Here is a 17,350-nt window from a genome sequence, read left to right as displayed (position 1 = left end):
TTTAGAGGCAGTAGCAGATCTAAATGGGATTACGGGAGGGGCGGGTTAAAGCTAAGCCCACATGCTTCTTGGTCTTTGGCAGAGTACCAAACTTCATGTTAACATTTAAAGAGAAGCCAGTAGCTATAATCTGTAGTGCTTTCTGTTGCAACATAAACACAACCGTACGGGGGAGGTAACAGAGAGAAAAAACCAAGCAAGAACACCCTATGAGATGCTGAATTCAGGAAAACAACTCAGTTCAATGAAATCAGCAGGTCAGCCCAGCTGTGGTAGGATTTTTTGTTTACTCTTTGCTAAATCTTACTTGGCGTAGGAAAGATCCTCTCCGATCTCAGAATCTGTCAAAGCAAAGGCAGAATCCTTTAAAGTCTCTAAGAAAGAAACCCAAAGAGATCTGTTCTGCCCACCTACCAGTGTGGTGCAATCGCTTTTGCTGGTCTGTGACTTTATCACAAGACTTGTGGTCTTGTTAAATCTCCAGCTATGAAAATAACGGCTAAGCTAAATGCAAAGGAGTATCTGCTTTCATGTAAAAGCGAGGTCGTTTGCTGGGAAGAGCATTAAGCATGGTCCCAGTATTTTTGAAGTCTCAAAGAAACAAGTCAACTCCCAAAATATCTGACCAAAAATAAAAATAATAATAATAAAAAAATCTTAACTCAGTCTTCACATTTCTGAGCACCAGAGATCAGCAGTACTGTGTGAATAAAAGATGTAAAAAAAGAAGAAATGTAGTGTATCCAATCCAATTAGTGACTACAGACCAGCAGGTAAACTACACAGTCAAATGCCTGTTGTTTTCTTTTCCAGCAGAGTAAGTATGAGAGGAAAGGCTGGATGTGGATTCTCCTTACAGTCTACGAAAGGAAGCCCAGCATTCGTGTTTCTAATACAATTCTATATTCATGCCTCGTGGTCTGCAGTGATAGTTAAATCTAACTTCACAGCAACCTGTATCCTGCCACAATCCTTCAACTGGAAACAAAATTATTTTGTAAGAGAGAAATAGGTTTTTAACAGGAAAGGGTATTCATAAGGAAGACAGGTAGCAAAGACTCCATCGACTGCAATGAACTCTAGTACAGACCCAACAACACTTTATGTCTGGTGTATCAGTCACAAGGAGATTTAGACTACAGTGAAACATCAACAGAGTCTGCATTTCTGAAATACAAATGCACAGCATGGAGAAGCAGTAATCCAAGCAGAACAAAGCAAAATACTGCTAAGTGGAAGTAATACCTTGCCTCAGGGACAGAAATCACTTACTTCTTTTTTCTCTGGCTTTTGCAGAGGAGATGGTGAAGCACTCGCACTCCTTCTGTGCTCACAGGCTGCTCTGTAAAAACTTCAGGAAGTTGCTAACGACAACAGTCATAAGTGGTGTGAGCTAAAAGAGTTTTGCTTATGAGACTTCATCAAGCTCCCAAAGTGTGTCACTTGTAGTTAGGCGTACACTTATATATAGAGGGGTGACTGGAATACCTCAACCTTGAAAATCTTAGTCATGTCATCACTTGAGAAAGTCATTGTGAAAAGACATCTATGGCAAGGACAACCTTTGGGGAAGATCCACCTCTGAAAATACACTGAAAGAGTGAGAAGAAGCAGAAGAAACTATTTACTAGCTACTGTAAGTAGGGGATAATCAGAAAGGTGAAAAACCCAAATGGTCAGTATAGGAAAATGTGGAATTAACAGGATGATAGAAGGAATAAAGAGCATTGTGCTGGTGGGTCTGTGTGTAAGTGCTGGCTGGGGACTGAGGGCTGTGATGTTTCTACTGAGCAGAGCACGCAGGATATCAGCATTTCTGCTGAGTTGTTGCAAAGCCTTCTGAAACAGCCTGTTCTCATCGCTGTCCCCTGTGTTGTTTTCAGATATGAAGTAGTGCCCACGCTCTTGCACGGTGGGCTTGAGATCAGCCCTGCATGGCTGCTGCCTTTCACAAGTGGCTCTGCAGCCACGGCTGCATTTCAGGAGGGGCCCTATGAGAAGGTCTGTGCTTTCTGCCTCCCCTGTGCCAAACCAGACCGCACGGCCTGGTCTGCAGGAGTTTTGGCTGTTGCTGTTTGACTTCAGCCTCCATGTAATCTATCCTTGCTGTGCCAGCGGGGTGGTAGGACATCCACAGGTATGCTTGGGCTCTTTGCTCAGCACGTGCAGCTGTGGCGGGATGAACCGCTGCAGCTGGCTGGTGGAGGGAGCAGAGAAAACGATGCAGTTAGGAAAGCAGCTAAGACAAAAGAAAGCCTTAACAAGGGAAGTGATTGCTTTCAAATTCTGTCACTTGCACAGGGTTGAGAAGACGGCGGTGCAGCTCCTGTAACCTCCAGACTCCATTTGTGACCCCAAGTTTCAGCTCTTGGACTCCTGTTCTGAGTGTGCACCTTAGGCATTGTGCTGCCATGCCCTGGAAGGAGAAGAGACCGATGAACCACCCCAGACCCTGCTGGCCTGGGCTGCCGGGTTCTGTCAGGAGCAGGATGCCTAATCCTTGTTTGTACAGCGGAGGTAATACCCACATAGTCGCTCAAATACGTATGAAATTGCTGGGTATTTAAATGAATGAGAAACAGTATTAGAGCCCAGTGGGGAAGGGGGTGGTGATATAAGAGAAAGACCATCCTGGTGCCAGTTGTGCTAGAAAGGGCTGAGAATGCTAAAGAAGATGAAATGGTGGTTTGAGCAGCTTTAAGAAGAGTTCATTTACAGGAGTTCCTTAATGGCAAAGAGCCCTGATACAAAGGAGCATATGAGCTTTACCAAGTGCTCTCACTCAGGCTTTAAAGGAAGGAGGAAGAAGATCCCAATGCTACGTTGCCAGGCTAGACCTTCCCTGTGAGAACTGTTCCATGTGTCATTGCAGATGCTGTGTATGACTTTGCAAAAGCCAGTTATGACCAGATTGATTAAGTTTTCAGGCAACTTCCTGATCAACTTCTACCCATTCCACCTCTGGTGAGGTGCTTACAGCACCCCATGAGGGTCTGTCAGTGCTTGCAGACTGCTTGGGGCTAAGGTAGAACGGGGAGGAACTGGGTGTCAACCTAAGGCAAGCAGATAACTAATTTTATTTTTGGTAGCTGTGTTGGAAGTTAAATGTTTCTTCTGGAAAATTAAAGAAATGCTTGGCATGTACTTTCATTCTGGGGTGAAAAAGTTACTTCGGTTCAGTTCTGCTGAACAGGGTTCCTGAGGAAGGGTCTTTTGGTGAAGAGCAATTCATTCTCAGTGGCCAGAAGGAACTGGGGAAGAAGAGGCTGAAGCCAGCTCAGTAGCCTCCATCGGTGAAGAAGAGCAGTTGAAATTTCTGTCTGAACCAGCTCATCCTGGCTGGACATAGTGCTGGACCCAGTCTGTGCACTGCTGCAAACCCATGATTTCATCTTTGTCCTCCTCTGCATAGATATCAAACCCAAAGGAAACCATGAATAAGGATGGGAATAATGTTTCTGAGATAGCTAGAACTGATTTATCTGTGTAGGTGACCATTCTTCATTCAGAGATGTGGGACAGAAAAGAGGAGAGTGCTCTCTGTCCTGAAGAACTGGAGTTTTTGTAGGCACCAGTGGGGTCTCCGTGGCATTTTTCATTTACCAGATCACAGTTCCCGTTTGGGTGCAGTCAACTGTGCAGCCAGCTCCCTGCCTGATTATGCTCTCTGTGATGCTTACACACACTGACACAGGGTTTAGGATATTCAGAGACACACAGGCATTTGCCGACCAGATTTTATGGTGAAACATTGAAAATTGTGTGGTCCTCTGTAGAGAAATGGAAGACAACACATGGCCTTGGACCTTCCAGACCGGCCTGAAAAACATTACTATTTAGAGTCACGGCTCCTTCATGCTTCTTTCAGTAATATGGCCCCAATCAGCATCACCCCGTCGCAGTCATTGCCCTAGCAAGCTCAAGACTGAAGCCAAGATTTCACATTGGAAGGTGCTTTAAAAGTCTTTCGACAAGATCTTCTGTGACTGGAAATGAAAACAGAGCTAGTGCTTCCATGGGTGGCAAAATCAAACCAAACATTTCAAGTAAGTTTAGTCTGTATTCAGTAGAGATAATACAAGCAGTACAGCAATATAAATTTTGGCCTGAGTTGTATTGTACTGATGTCATATCCAGGCAGAAAAAAAGATCAGATAAAGAACCATTTATAGCAGAAGGCAGAAACCCTCTGGCCTCTGTCTAAAGCCAGCTGAAGTAAATGGAAATGTTTCTTTGAGCCTCAATGAGTTTAGATTGGGCATTTTGAGCCTATTTCTTTCTACCTTCTAATTGCTGGCTATTTAGACATTTGCCTTTAAGATAGCATGTTTAAGGAAGTTAAGATGCATATGAGATGTCTTCTCTGCACTCTTCATAATTTTCCTACTGCAGTATAGTGACTGTCCAAAGGGTAAGGGATAAAAGAGTCCAGCTTTTTTTTAGCTCACTGCTGCATAACCCAGACCTTTTTTGGGGGTTTTCACAGCACTATGATAGAGAAAATGCATGTGCACCATGGACCAGTAAACAGAAATAACTGTGGAAGACTGATGGTGTCCAATGTCTTTGAAAGACTTTCAGACTGAGTTTTTCACTCCCCTTTCTTGTTTAGGAACTATCAAGAGAAAAGCTGTTTGGATATTTGGCATTTCTTTGTTCCACCACCCATGAAAATGGTCTGTGTTAGCATTATCTTCCCCTGCTCCAGTCCAACAAGAACCTATGAATGGAGGAAAGAAACCTCTGATCACCTGCCTCTCCTGCCTCGACATAGAAATGAGTCACATGCACGTAACAGCTCTACAAAAGATTACCCAAGAAGACAATATTTGTACACTTGTGCATCTTTTTTGTAAGCAACTGAGGCTTATTTTTCTTGAAAAAAAGTTGTTGGCTTTAGATTTCACAGTGTGGAAAACAAGGAAATGAAAATAGCTCCTTGAAGTATGGGTCTTGGTAGGAAAAAGCCAAGTGTCTGGCTCTTTTCTTGTTCCCAGACAGCAGACCTGTCTGGGGAATGCAGCATGTGCAGGATTGCAAAAAGGACTATTGATGATAAAAGCAAAGCAGAAAAGTGCTCAGGAGTCTCTCTAGGACAGCAGTGGCCAGAGGCTAAGAAGCACTGAGGACTGAAGTCTGCTCAGCTCCGTGCTCCTCTGGCCAAGCACTGTACAAGTCCCCCTGCACTGTTATGATATACAACCATGACTAATAGTCTCCATAGCTTATGGATCAAACTTGGTTTATCATCTGTGACAGTGGCTGTGATGCTGTTGATCTGGGACAGGGACAAAAATCAGCCTTGGTGGTGTTTTTTTTGCAGTTTATAGCAGGATCAACCACAGATTGGATTGCTGAAGCCAGATAGCGTGGGATGAGCTCTGCGCTTAAACCAAAGCTCAGTTTCCTCCCAGCAACTGCCTACCTGCGGAGTCTTCCCCTCACACGGGGTGTAGCTCTGCTCTGCCCTGGCAATCAGGCCGGCTGAGTGGCAGAAGCATTGTGCTGAGCCCAGCACAGAGCTCACCCGCCTTCCTGGCTTCCCATGGATGTCCGGTTCCTAGCAGGCAGCCTGCAGAGAATGCAGAGACCTTCCCGTGCTGCTGCTGGAAATGAAACACAGCAGTGTCAGTTGCTGAGATTTTTGATGCCCTGGCTTTTCTACACATGACGTATGCTGTGCTTTTGGAGGGAGGGGTGACACAGTCAGATTCCTACTGGGTTGTCAGGCTGCATAAATGCCCGCGTCTCGCATCTGTGCTTGAAAGTCCTCCTGCTTTTGATTTGCCTGTTTTTGTGAGCGGCTTGTAGAAATTCGATCATGCTCGGTTTTCATTGACGCAGTGATGTACTGTGTGCCTCAGGAATGGAAATCCATTATGTCAAAAATGTCACTGATCATGCCCTTGTCAAGGAAAGGTCTCTCACCCCGAAGAGAAAAGCCCTACCATGGTTGACAGCCCTGCCTCTATAGGTGTACAGATCCACTGGGGTTAGTTTGTACCCGGGCAAGAGCCCCCTGGCAGAGTGCAGCTGGTTGTCACACGGTGCATCTCAGAGACCTTTGGGTCTTCTGACTCCTCTGGGGCAACAACAGATTTGTCTTCTGTATGGTAAGAGTAAAGAGGTGCTGGTCCGTATGCTGGGGTCCTTGGGATGAGGTGGGGTACAGGGCTGTGTTTGTCTAACAGCCTCTTTGGGAGAGCGTGCTGCGGGAGCTGAGGTGAGTGGGTGTGCTGCAGCAGCAACAGATTTGGCTCCACGCTTCGAACTCCAGCTCTGAACATGCACGTCCCCAGACAACCAGCCCATCCACATTGTGCTTTGGTTCAGCTCAAACTGCTGGAATAAAAGGCAACCAAATCCAAAACCTATAGAATCAGATGGAAAACACTGACCACTGCCTGGCTGTGCCGAGTGCCACCCTGTGCTGCCGGCTCAGCTGTTGCAGCCTGGGTCACCGCCTTTCGAGCCATATGCCTGTTGTTGTTTGTTTTTTTTGTTGTTGTTTTTTTTTTTTTTTACAAACACCCCTCCTTATACTAGGAAACTATAACCCACAGGGTTAAAAAGGTTACAGTTGTTAGTGCATGGGAAGGAAAAGGGTGCGGTTCAAAGAAAACGTGTTTCTGACTTTTTTTACAAACTCGAAGTAACAGAAGTGGTGAGCCAACACCTGAAGTCAGCTTAATCTTAGCAAACTTCAGAGGGAAGAATCAATTGCACATCTATAGCATGGCCTGCACCCTTGAGCAACCACATTTATTCTATGGTGCAAAGACAGAAATTCAAGCTGGTTTTGCACCTTCTACAGATAGTGCTGTAATTTCAAGCCTCACTTTGTTTTAAACTTGGAAGGCTTCCAAGAAAGAGGCAAAAGCTGTTGAAATTGCAGTATTTTGGTATATATTCAGGGGATGATTTAGTGAGCAGGTATGACTTTTTAATGTGGCTACCCAGAGCTCCGTGCCACTGCATGGCTCTTTTGGTTTTGGTTGTATCTCATATTAATATAAAAACTATGTCAACCATGGAAACAAGTAAGATTTGTCCTCTCATTTGAAATCCCTGGTGAAGTGAATGGCTGAAGGACAGGGAATTGGCATAGACAGAGCAAGTGCCTTGGCCAAACATGGGCTTCGGATCCACCAAATCCCACTCAGACACCTCTGCCATATATTCAAATGTGGGTTTTTGCTCCTGTTGTTTCCCTTTTAGCCTCCAAGAGTTTGCTCTGCTAGGCTAGACCGAGCTGATGCAGCAGAGATTCAAAGGGCTTTGGTGTTTACACTGCATCAGCTCCTCCTCCCATCCTCAGGGAGCCTCACTGCCAGCTCTTCGGGCAAAGCCTTGGGCAGTGCCCTTTGGAGGGCTGCACACAGCCTTTGGACGGTGAGTGGCTTTAGGAAGCTTGTACCCTGTCAGGGGAAACTGCCACTGAAGGGGCAGGCGCCCGTGTGTTACCTCCGGCATGTCTGCGCGGGGACTTCGCTGCCGAGGGGCACCTTAGAGAAATACCGCAGACAGGAAAGCAGGAAACGTTTTGCAGAGCAGAGATAACATTGAAAAAAATACTCCATAAATGGTTTGATTTACTGATTCGCATGTACAGTAGCTGCCATGTAAGCATCACAGGAAAAGGAAATGGGATGGAGGAGGAGTGCGAGGAAAAAGGTAGCAGAACAACAAAACAGGTTGGCAGATTTCACTGGGGACAGGACGTCATGTCCTGGGTTTTCTTCTGAGCACGATGTGTTGTGATCTGCGATCACACATGGATGCTGAGGATGTCAGTCCTTTGATTCAAAGGGAAATTGAAAACAGATGGGCAACTTGCATCACCTTGGGATTCTCCACTGGGAATTGCCTCTTGTATACAGCTGGAATCCCCCGGGCATGCTAGCCCTTACCTAGAGCAAACAGGTCTCTGAGCCACTGATCTGAACTTCTACACCTCTGTGTGATGGAGGAGTTGTTGCAGAGCAGGCATGTGATGGTGGAGTTGTCACCTCTATGCTCCATTTCTCAGCTTTTCTCAAAATCCCCTTTTGCAAGATGACCTCAGAGGTCTGTGTGACTCCATGTGAGGTGAACCCCCTCTCCCATGCTATGAACTTCAGCAAGTAATGGGAGACACCTCCTGCCAGCAGCATGTGTCTCCATAAGAGCATCAGGGAGAGCCTCTCTGCACAACTGATTTTTTCGAGCTTTGCCAGACATTTTGTGATCTACCTGACTGCACCTCAGTGGGGGAACTCACAGGGCTGCACAGGCCCTATTTTACAATTACTTGTTGCTTCATTTATCTCCACTTGCTTTGTGTCACCGGCCTCCACTGGGGAAACTGAGTCTCACATGTGGGTGATGATCCCACTCTGCAGTGGCCAGGCCATGGAGCCACCTCCTGCAGAGTTAGATGGTTACCTCAGATGACTTTCTTAAGGCATCTTCTCAGAGTCTTCAGGGATGCTGGTAGGTGTGAAAGGCCCCTTCCAGTCTCTGCTGTTGTATTGTCACAAGCAACTTAATCTTCTGGAGAAAAGAAAGTGCCTGATGAAGGTAGGACATTCAGCCTTCAATTACAGCGAAAGATTTAGTGGGGCACATGTCTTGAGACGTTTGCTTCTCCGTTTCTCAAATAAATACCCTGATACACTCTGAAAAAGTAAGTATGGTCTTCCTTGAGATTTCTAGGTATGCGTACACACTGAAGGGAAAAATCCAAGGGTTTTCCACTCCTTTCCCACCAGTTTTTCATATCCTCTTACTCCGTCATAAAGATGAAAAAGACAACAGAAAAATCTACTGGAAATCACCCTTGAAAATGCTGACTTTTGAGCGCTGGCACATTTCTCTCCATATAAATAGATATCCCTATAAATTGGTCTTCCTATAGACACCTGGGTTTTTGGCTTGTGTTCAGCAGTTTCCATTCACTTAAACAACAGATTTACAGCCTCATTTTCCAAACACTATTTCCATGCCCTACTTGGTGCCAGGAATGTATTTTTTGAAGATGCATTTGTGAAGCAACAATACTAATTGGAAAGACTCTTCAAGATTAAAAGATGTCCCTTCCATTGTCTTTTCTCCTGACACTAGCAGCTTGAATCATTTTGTAAACAGAGCTACCCACAGAAAGATAAATGATGTAGCTTCACCTGGTGCTGGTGTCGTACAGGCATATTTGAACACATGAGACTGGACATATGAACTCTGTCTGCCCTGCAGTCTCTGGTGCATGGGAGTGATACTTGAGTTAGCTTTTCTAGAGTGGAAGCAGGCGGACCTTAACACCATAAAGCTCTGTGTACTCTGGGTTACCCAGATGTGGGGTGTTTTTGCATGAAACTTCAGTGCAGGCAAATCTGCAGGCTTCACCATTTTAAGAAATGCAAACATTTGGTAATTCTCCACCAGCTTTGCTAGAGTATGTGGCCAAATAATGGGAGGGAAACAGATACTACTCAGTTCTGGACTGATCTTGTGGGCTCTTCTCATTAATCGCATCTCTGAGTCTTCTTCTTTTTCTCTATTTAAAAAGACAGCTGTCACATCTACTTCCTTTGAAGATACTTTGTGATGAAGTGGCAAAAAGATGCTGTATGAGACCCAGGTATTACTACAAATTTTTAAAAAAATGTATAGATTGCTATATGTAATGAGCATGCATGAAATTCTCAGAATTCTACAGAACTAAATGCCAAGACTCCTGCTGACTTGACTGGGTGAGTGTCATGGTGTGCTGTGCCCACATCACTGCTCGGGTCTCAGGCAAGCAGAACCTCTGGCAGGAGAAAGGCAGGCTGCAGTCCAGCTGCATCCTGGAGCTGCAGTTTATCAAATACATACAGCAGATACATGGGTGAAAATAAAGCGTGTCTTGTTAGGCTTCCAAGTAAGTACCAGATACCCAAGAAAACAGTAATGCAAGCACAGCCATAAAATCCGACTTCCATTTCTCTGCAAAGGCCCTTGTCTCATCACCTGGGGTGACATCCCAGCACTTTTGGGAACAGGAGTAAAGTGCTTTGAGGACAAAAGAAGAAAGAAGTTGGTCCAGAAAGGATGTAGTGTCTTTGCTCTGCTTGATTTCAAGGTGTTTGAGATGCCTAGATACTGGTGAGGGCTCTGGGCAGTGGTAAATGAGTTAATTTCTTCTGTAGGCAGAAGAACATGAGTATCTTCAGGTAGCTGTAGAGAAAGCCCTGGATATCCTACGTATGTTTTTGGGCACCCTGGAGAAACTGACATTGTATTACTGAGCCAGGCAGTCCCTTTGCTCAGGACTTCTTTAAAGACCAGGAAGGCAGCAGCCACAGCAGAAGCGTTGGTCATCATCCTCCTGTTACCCATCTCAGGCAGTTCATGTTTCATACATTTTGCTTTGTACAAAACCAGCCACTTGTGTCTGTCTGCTCGCCAGCAGACCCCCTGAAACAGCCACCTAGGCCTGCAGCTGCGGTTGGGCCCACTTTGCAATACTTTTTATTTGTTCTGTTGCAGTGGACACCCTGCCGTATGGGGCAGACCCTGTTTCTCACAGGCACCATGCAAAAGCAATGTGAAGGGAAACCAGAGTTCTGTAAGCTGCAGTTTAACATAGCATCTAAATAACTGCTCGAGGGCACAGTTTCAGGAGGCAGGGCTAGCCAACATCATAGGCTGCTTCTGTCCAAAAGGGAAGGTCCAGCTCCCTTTGGAAAATAAACGATATGATAGTTTTCTGCCGTTTTAGGGAGGAGAATTGGCTCAACCAAGGCTCCAACAAACACCAGATATGGTACAAAGGTGGTTGGCAGCAAATTGTTGTGTTGGCTCAGCTGCCTGTGGGACTGCAGCTTGCATCAGTCTGAAGCATGCGCTTAAAATGCTTTATGAGTTGAGGTCTAATTACTGGGCTGGAGCAATGGAGTTAGATCTGGGCAGCTTTAGTGGATCTCGGAACAGTGTCAGGCTCCCAGTGGCTGTTCCTATTAGCACATGGCAGCACAATTTGAAAAATGCTTTGCTTCTGCATGCTGACTGGGCAGAATGACAGCCAGGGATGTGTCAGCTATTTTTTTTTTTTTTGCTTTGAAGTATGATTTTAAAAAAATATTTAATAAAATGGACACAGTGTATACCAGGACTATTCCCCTAGAAAGCTTCTTAGTATTCCAAAGGCTAAAAGACAGGAGGAGAGAATGGAGGCTGGCGTATTATTTATAGAAAGGACATCTTCTGGTGTTCTCTGTGATTGTTCTGTCATGCCCATATAATGGTTTGTTGTAACAAATTATGAGTCTGTGATAGTAATCTAAAATTTGTGCACCTATTCCTAGCAGCAATGTTTTCTGCTAGGACACCACCTTTTACCTCCCTATTAGAGGGGGTCTTACTAGAAGCATCAGTGGTAGGACAACAAAACCATAAATAATTATCTTACGAAGCCAAAATCCTTGTGAAAGATGCTAGCAGCTTGGTGGTATTTACTGTTCAAAGTCTAATCCATTATTTGGGTATGAAGAGAAGCAACATTTAGTAGTTAAAAACCTTGTCAAGCTCAATCACAAAATCAAAAGAAAAGCCACATTCAAATGCAACATACTTTATGAGATTAATTATTACTTCGTTGAATAAGAAATTCAAAATAGTCTGAAATGATAAATCAGTTTCTGTCTGCTCTTGGTCTTTTTTTGGTAATCACCAGATTACAAATATTCCCTACTTCCATGTCTGCTACTGAATTTCGGTTCACTTTATTTTAGCAAATTTGAGGGGAGTTGTTTATGGTATAACTGAGGGGAATTTCCAGATGCAAAGGAGGAGTTAGTACATACAAAGCCGGACTCTGAGCTTTTCTCCTAAGCTTTGGGTTTTTTCTGAGAAGGGGAAAACAAAACAACAACAGTTCCTTTTTACTGGTGCTTTTTCATCTGGCTGTGTAGGTGGTACGCTGAAGTAGTAGTTTGATGGAGATTAAAGGCAGTGTGACTGCTATGTAACTTCTGTCAGAAGGGGGAATCCCAGCTCTTTAAAGGGCATGCGCAAATAGACATGAGTAGCGGTATTACAGGGTTCAAAAGAAAAACCAGGCCAAACAATCTCCTCCCAGAACCTCCCCTAGATTTCCAGTATGCATAAAAGTGGGCCGTGTCCTTGGCTGGGGAGGTTTCTGCCAGCATTGCTGTATGGGCACTGCGTCTGGGCTCTGCACCTCACCCCCGTTGCACCCTGTTGCTTTGCACCCAGCCTGAAGAGGTCCTGTTGGGTTAAAGCATCTTCTGGAGGGATGCACAGCCTTGCTCTGGAGATGCAGAGAATGGAGAGCCCACCAGTCCCCCACTGCGTTTGGCTCCTTCCCATGGTATTTTGTCCAGTTATCAAAGAGCGCTGCTGAAAACTGTCTCCTTTCTTCCAGGCTCAGTGTGTCTGGACTCAGCAGAAGCCAGCGCATCGTTTATATACAAGGAATGCACCTGTTTAATACATAAGGAGCACACCTATTGCAACTTTCTCACCTAAAGTAAAGTGTCTTTAGTTCCTGGAATTTTTTTCCATGTAAATTCAAGGTACAAAAAGAGGCATAACTGCCGGAAACCATTCTTGGTAGAACAACAGACACTTAACAAGCCCTCCTTTCAGTTTATCCCACATCTAACCCACAGTCTGTTTCCTCTCCTTAGAAATCACACTCTTGATCATCTGCGGTCCCTAGATACCCGCGGCTGAGTCCTCCCATGTGGCCAGTGCTGAGCAGCAAAACACGTAATCCTGGTGTGGATTCAAAAGCATGCTGAAATCACGGTCCCTCTCCCCAAGAGTCTCAGTGTAGCAGATCTGCACTAAAGACGACCACCTCACATCAACAGGTCCTTCTAGGAAACGCTGCCACACCCAGGATTTACTTTTTTAATCCTGTTGTTATCTTTCGCTTTAGTACACAGCAATCCAGCAGCTGTAGTCCTTATTCCCCAGCTAGTGGCAGGTACCAGTCCATGTCTATCCATTCCTATGAGAATCTTGGTTGCTCTGGAGAAAAGATGTGAAAAGGAGTGTAGGGGTGGAAGAGGGTGAGGTCTATACCTCTCCCACCGAAAGCAGGCCAAATATTTGGAAAACACATGTATGTTTCAGAAGGAAAGTGATTGGGGAAGTGGCCTGGAGAGTGGGGAACTCTGCTCTCAGAAGTCCCAGCCTCTGGTGCCAGGGTTATTTTTGTCTTTTAGCAGACAGCTGTAGTGGATCAAATGGAGAAACAGTCCTGACAGCTGGGCCCAAAACACAACTGCTGCCCATGTACCCTGCCAAAGGTCATGCTCAAGGCCAGACCTGTGCTGGCAAGGCTAAAAGGTTTTGGTGATAGCTAGGAACTCAAGAAACAGGTGTTTTTTATGCAAGTATTTGTGTAATTAACTGCAGATGGTCACAAGAGACTGAGAAGTGATTTAATGTGATGAATTGGCTAAAGCCAATAAAAGACCAAGGAGCAGGGTGAGTCCTGAACCTCACACAAGATAGTGTTTACTCTTGTCTTTGCTGGTTGCTGTTGGTTAATATTTTTTGTTGTTGTTGTTTTTTGGGGGGGGGTGTTTGTGTGGGGTTTTATTTATTTATTTATTTTCTAGATTGCTTTGAAGAATGGACGTGTGGGAATGACACAAGACAGTAAGAGTGGCTTTACTGGGGGACCAAAGGCCTGTCTAGCTCAAGATCTGGTCTTCAGTGGTGGCTAAAAGCAGTCCTTGGGGAAAAGCAGTGTAATAAAGGCAGCACATGGTATCCTCTCCCCAAAGCCTCTCCATGACTCTGCAGGTCAGGGGCTATTTCAGCACTGGTCTTTCTACTGCTGTGCATGAATGTGCTAAGGTAAAATTACTCCCCTACATCTCTGCCTACATGTAACACCACATACACAGTCACAGTTGCTTTATTTTATTATGTTATAGTGCTGTACTGGGAGCCCATGTTGTGGTCATTCATTTGTATTTGAAATCTTTCACTTCTCCAGCTCTCAGATTAGTTATGGGATAACTTTTAGTGTTCTGCAGGACATGGTTTTGTTCCCTGGTACAGTATCCAATGCTTTAGAAAACTCTGAATCTATCATGTCTGAGCCAGACTCATAAAAGCTGGAACTCAGTTTGGCAAACAAATCTTGTTTCTCTTTGAAAGATGCTTATTAGCATTTGCTACACTCCCACCCTTAGCTCACAGTTGTTTGCATCTGTCGCTTCTGTTTTACTGTACTTACCCAGTTCATCCTTTTTAGCCTTCTGGAATATTGATACGCTATGAGCACTTCTCCAAATGAAAGCAGGAGAGAGACCATGTCATCTCTTTCAGGAGTGCTAATTAGCTAGAGTGCTCATTTTAAATATTTTTTCCTGGTAGACCTTGTTTATCATCCTCTTGATATTACTGAGCAAAAAAGTCCCTTGACAGCTCCATGCTGTACATGTACATGATCTGACTTCTTTCTGAATACAGACAAATATTTATTAAGTACTCTTTTTTTTATATATTACTGTTAATTTTGCTGCCTCTCTTTGGTGATGTTCCTGCACTATTGTTAAGCTACTTCTGTTCTTAGTAGATGTTAAAATACTTTCTCTGCTCTGTTCTGAGGTGTTTCCAGATGGTTCAAATTTGACTTACTCATTTTTCACACTTAATTACTTCTATTTTGTATTAGTTAGCAGCCATTTCCCCCTTTCACATCTGTAATAGATTGCGTTTCTACTTTACATTGATTCCTTTACTTTGTCACCGAACTAGGATGAGATTTTTATCTGTTTGCACTCTTGACTTGGAAATCCCAATTTTTTGACCATCTGATAAACAATTCATCAAAGGACTGAACTTTTGTTCAGATTTTTCTACCCACAGTTTTTCTGCCAATGTATCTGGATAGTAACTTTTGTCAAGTTAGAGAACTTACCTTTTTAATGTTGAGTGTTTGGGGCAGTCTTGTTTTTGGGGCAGCTCCAAATATTCAGGTCACAGTCATGACAGCTGGTCTTTAGAGAGCAACAAACTTTCTACTCGGCAATTAGTTCATCATGGTATGTCATAGTGAATGATCTCACCTTAGATGCAGTACCTGATGGGTGAGAGAATTCACCTCTATCACTAAATGCTGTTTTTCTATTGACTCGCACATCTCTAGCATGTCTCCCACTTTGAAGTCTAATTGGATGAGGGTTGAATGAATAATGGGTTTAAGGAACAACTCATCCTGCTTTTTGACTTTCTGACTTTCTTTGATGGTCTGTAGCAGATCATTCTGCAGATATTTTTCCTCTTCTGCTCAGCATCTTGTAAATCTGACTTAACAATTCGCAAGCTCATAGTGGTGATAGAGAGCACTGTCCCCAGTCTGCCCTTCCTCATCAACAGTTTTATTACAGTGATCGGGAAAGTCATCTCACCAGGCTTCTGTGGCATTAGTTACACCAAATTCCTTCACAACTAACATTACGTCCTGCTCGTGTGTTACTAATCTTTCTAGCACTGATACAGATGACTACAAGTTCTCATTATTTCTCATTCAGGCTTGCCAGGTTGCTGGCTGCATGCTGAGTTGTGGCGCACACTTTCTCAGCACTATCTTTAGTGTTGCTGGTCTAACCAGCCCTGTATGGCCCCCTCTAAAAATATGTGGAGCCTACATATGGCAGCAATTTTTGTTTCTGATGTTACCTGTCTTCCTCAAGAGCAGGAGACAAGTGAAAGTAAGCCTGGCTGCCTCATGCCCATTGTGCTGGCCATGCACAGCTTATTCCCAATTTCTTCTGCTTTGCCTTGGTATTTCAGAATATCAGTCAAATACAAGTCTTCTTTTTTGAGTTCAGGCTGATATTTCATGTCATCTCTAGCTGCACGAAAACAAGAAAGACCTGAATACTTAGTGAGAAAATATTTAGGTTTAGGAGGCTTCAAGAACGGTTTTGCTGATCTGTTGATATGCACATGAAGATTGAGAAGTGAGGTTGACTCTGAACTGCTTGCGGGTTGCATCACTGTTACAGTAATAAAAAACAAATGTCACTATAATATCTGGGTCATGGAAAGGTGCTTTTGAGACAGAGACAGGCTGTTGTGGTGGGAGTGTATTTCCAGAAGGAGGAAGGAAAGAGAGCGTGAGACAGTAACAGCAAGTGAGTGTGTATGTATTTGAGAAAGTGAGAAACATCATGAGCCAGCCAGCCTCCCACTGTGGGACCTGCTGCGGTATGTGGCAGGGCAGCGTGGCGCCCAGCAGCAGAGCTCCAGCTCCTGTCTCCCAGCTCCCACCCCATAGCAGGGTGGCCAAGTCCACCCAGGTCTTGCCCAGGTGGAGGGGATGGCCTCACTCCTGGTTACAGAGCCTAGAATGGGCTGGAGGAACCAAAGTGAAATCTGGAGCCAGATGAAGGCGTCTTCTGCATAAAGGCAGAGAGCTACCAGGGCAGATGGATGCTATGATCCCATGGCTCACAGCATGGATGCTGCGCCAGGTAGTACGGAGAGGGTCAGAGGGAGCCTCCTGAGAGAAGTAACAGACGCAAGGATGTAAAAGAGTTGTCATTTTGTCAAGTCTGGAAAGCCAGGACAGGACTTGAAGGCATTACAGTCAGAGCAGTCACACACAAAACCAAGACAGGAAGAGTGGGCTGGTGCAGGGAGTGCAAGGGGGTTTCTATAGTGGTGGCATTTTGGGTGAGAAGTCAGAGGGGAAGATATTGTGCTACTGAAAGTGGGGACAGTGAAGAAGGTGTAGGCAGGAGATTTTACTGTAAGCAAGGTGAGAAAAGCCACAGAGTTTGGTGATGCTGTAAGCAAAGACAGAAGTTACCGAATCTGACTGCAGGGAGAGAATAAGAAGACAGGAGAAGAAAAGGAGAGTGAACCTGGCATGGAGGTGGAGGAGGGAGTCAGCAGGAATGGGAGTGGGTCTAAAATGAAGGTTATTGTAGGAAGAGTGGTCTCTGAGCTGGTGGTGGGACATGTAAGAGTTCACAGTTACAGAGAGGTCAGACTAACAATATAGATGGAAATATCCTTCTCAGAAAAAATGGTTACTGTGGTAAGGAATAGGGACAAGTTTGCCAGGGGAGGGACTGGCAAATGGTGCTGAAGCCCTCACTGGCAAGGCCTGCAGAGGTGACTTGTGGGACAGGCACCAAGGGGTGAAAGTCCAGCTCCAGGAGCAGATGGCACTGAAGGTTCATCAGGGAGGGTCTGGATGGGGTCAGTTGCACTCACCACCAGGTTGGCAGTTTCTCCTCAGAGATGGAAGTGGTGAGGAGGGGCTCACGAGCAGCTGAGCAGGCAGTCTCAGTTGTCCTGAGAGGTGAAGCACAAAGCCACCAGTTTTCTGCAGGAG

The 17,350-nt window shown here is 44.9% G+C and overlaps 1 protein-coding gene and 1 long non-coding RNA gene across 12 annotated transcripts in view; one reads left to right on the top strand and one right to left on the bottom strand.

Moving 5' to 3' along the window:
* The window catches only part of GPR132 (G protein-coupled receptor 132), a 123,587-nt gene that overhangs the window by 21,632 nt on the left and 84,605 nt on the right, over positions 1 to 17,350 (bottom strand). The window contains exons 3-5 of one of the 10 annotated variants that reach the window (XR_013929749.1): positions 17,226 to 17,341; positions 14,924 to 15,066; positions 6,487 to 12,461 (exon numbers count right to left, since the gene is read on the bottom strand). The exons of 1 other annotated variant lie outside the window; for it this stretch is intronic. The gene's annotated coding sequence lies outside the window, so the exon portion shown is untranslated. Of the gene's footprint in view, positions 1 to 1,245; positions 1,412 to 6,486; positions 12,462 to 14,923; positions 15,067 to 17,225; positions 17,342 to 17,350 lie in introns of those variants that run through there. 8 more of the 10 variants (XR_013929750.1, XR_013929751.1, XR_013929752.1 and 5 more) reach the window with 8 other exon arrangements.
* LOC308067830 lies at positions 1,498 to 13,671 on the top strand. 2 transcript variants are annotated; one of them, XR_013929766.1, is made up of 3 exons: positions 1,498 to 1,636; positions 2,302 to 9,616; positions 12,404 to 13,671. It is a non-coding gene; the product is annotated as an uncharacterized lncRNA (long non-coding RNA). The 2 variants fall into 2 exon arrangements; XR_013929767.1 differs by lacking the exon at positions 12,404 to 13,671 and having other exon boundaries at positions 2,302 to 4,046; positions 4,613 to 7,040.

The sequence above is a fragment of the Falco punctatus genome (assembly GCF_963210335.1).
Source record: "Falco punctatus genome assembly, chromosome: 7".
NCBI classification, from domain to species: Eukaryota; Metazoa; Chordata; class Aves; order Falconiformes; family Falconidae; genus Falco; species Falco punctatus.
Note: the sequence above shows the minus strand (reverse complement) of the source record. Positions and strands in the feature narration are given on the sequence as shown.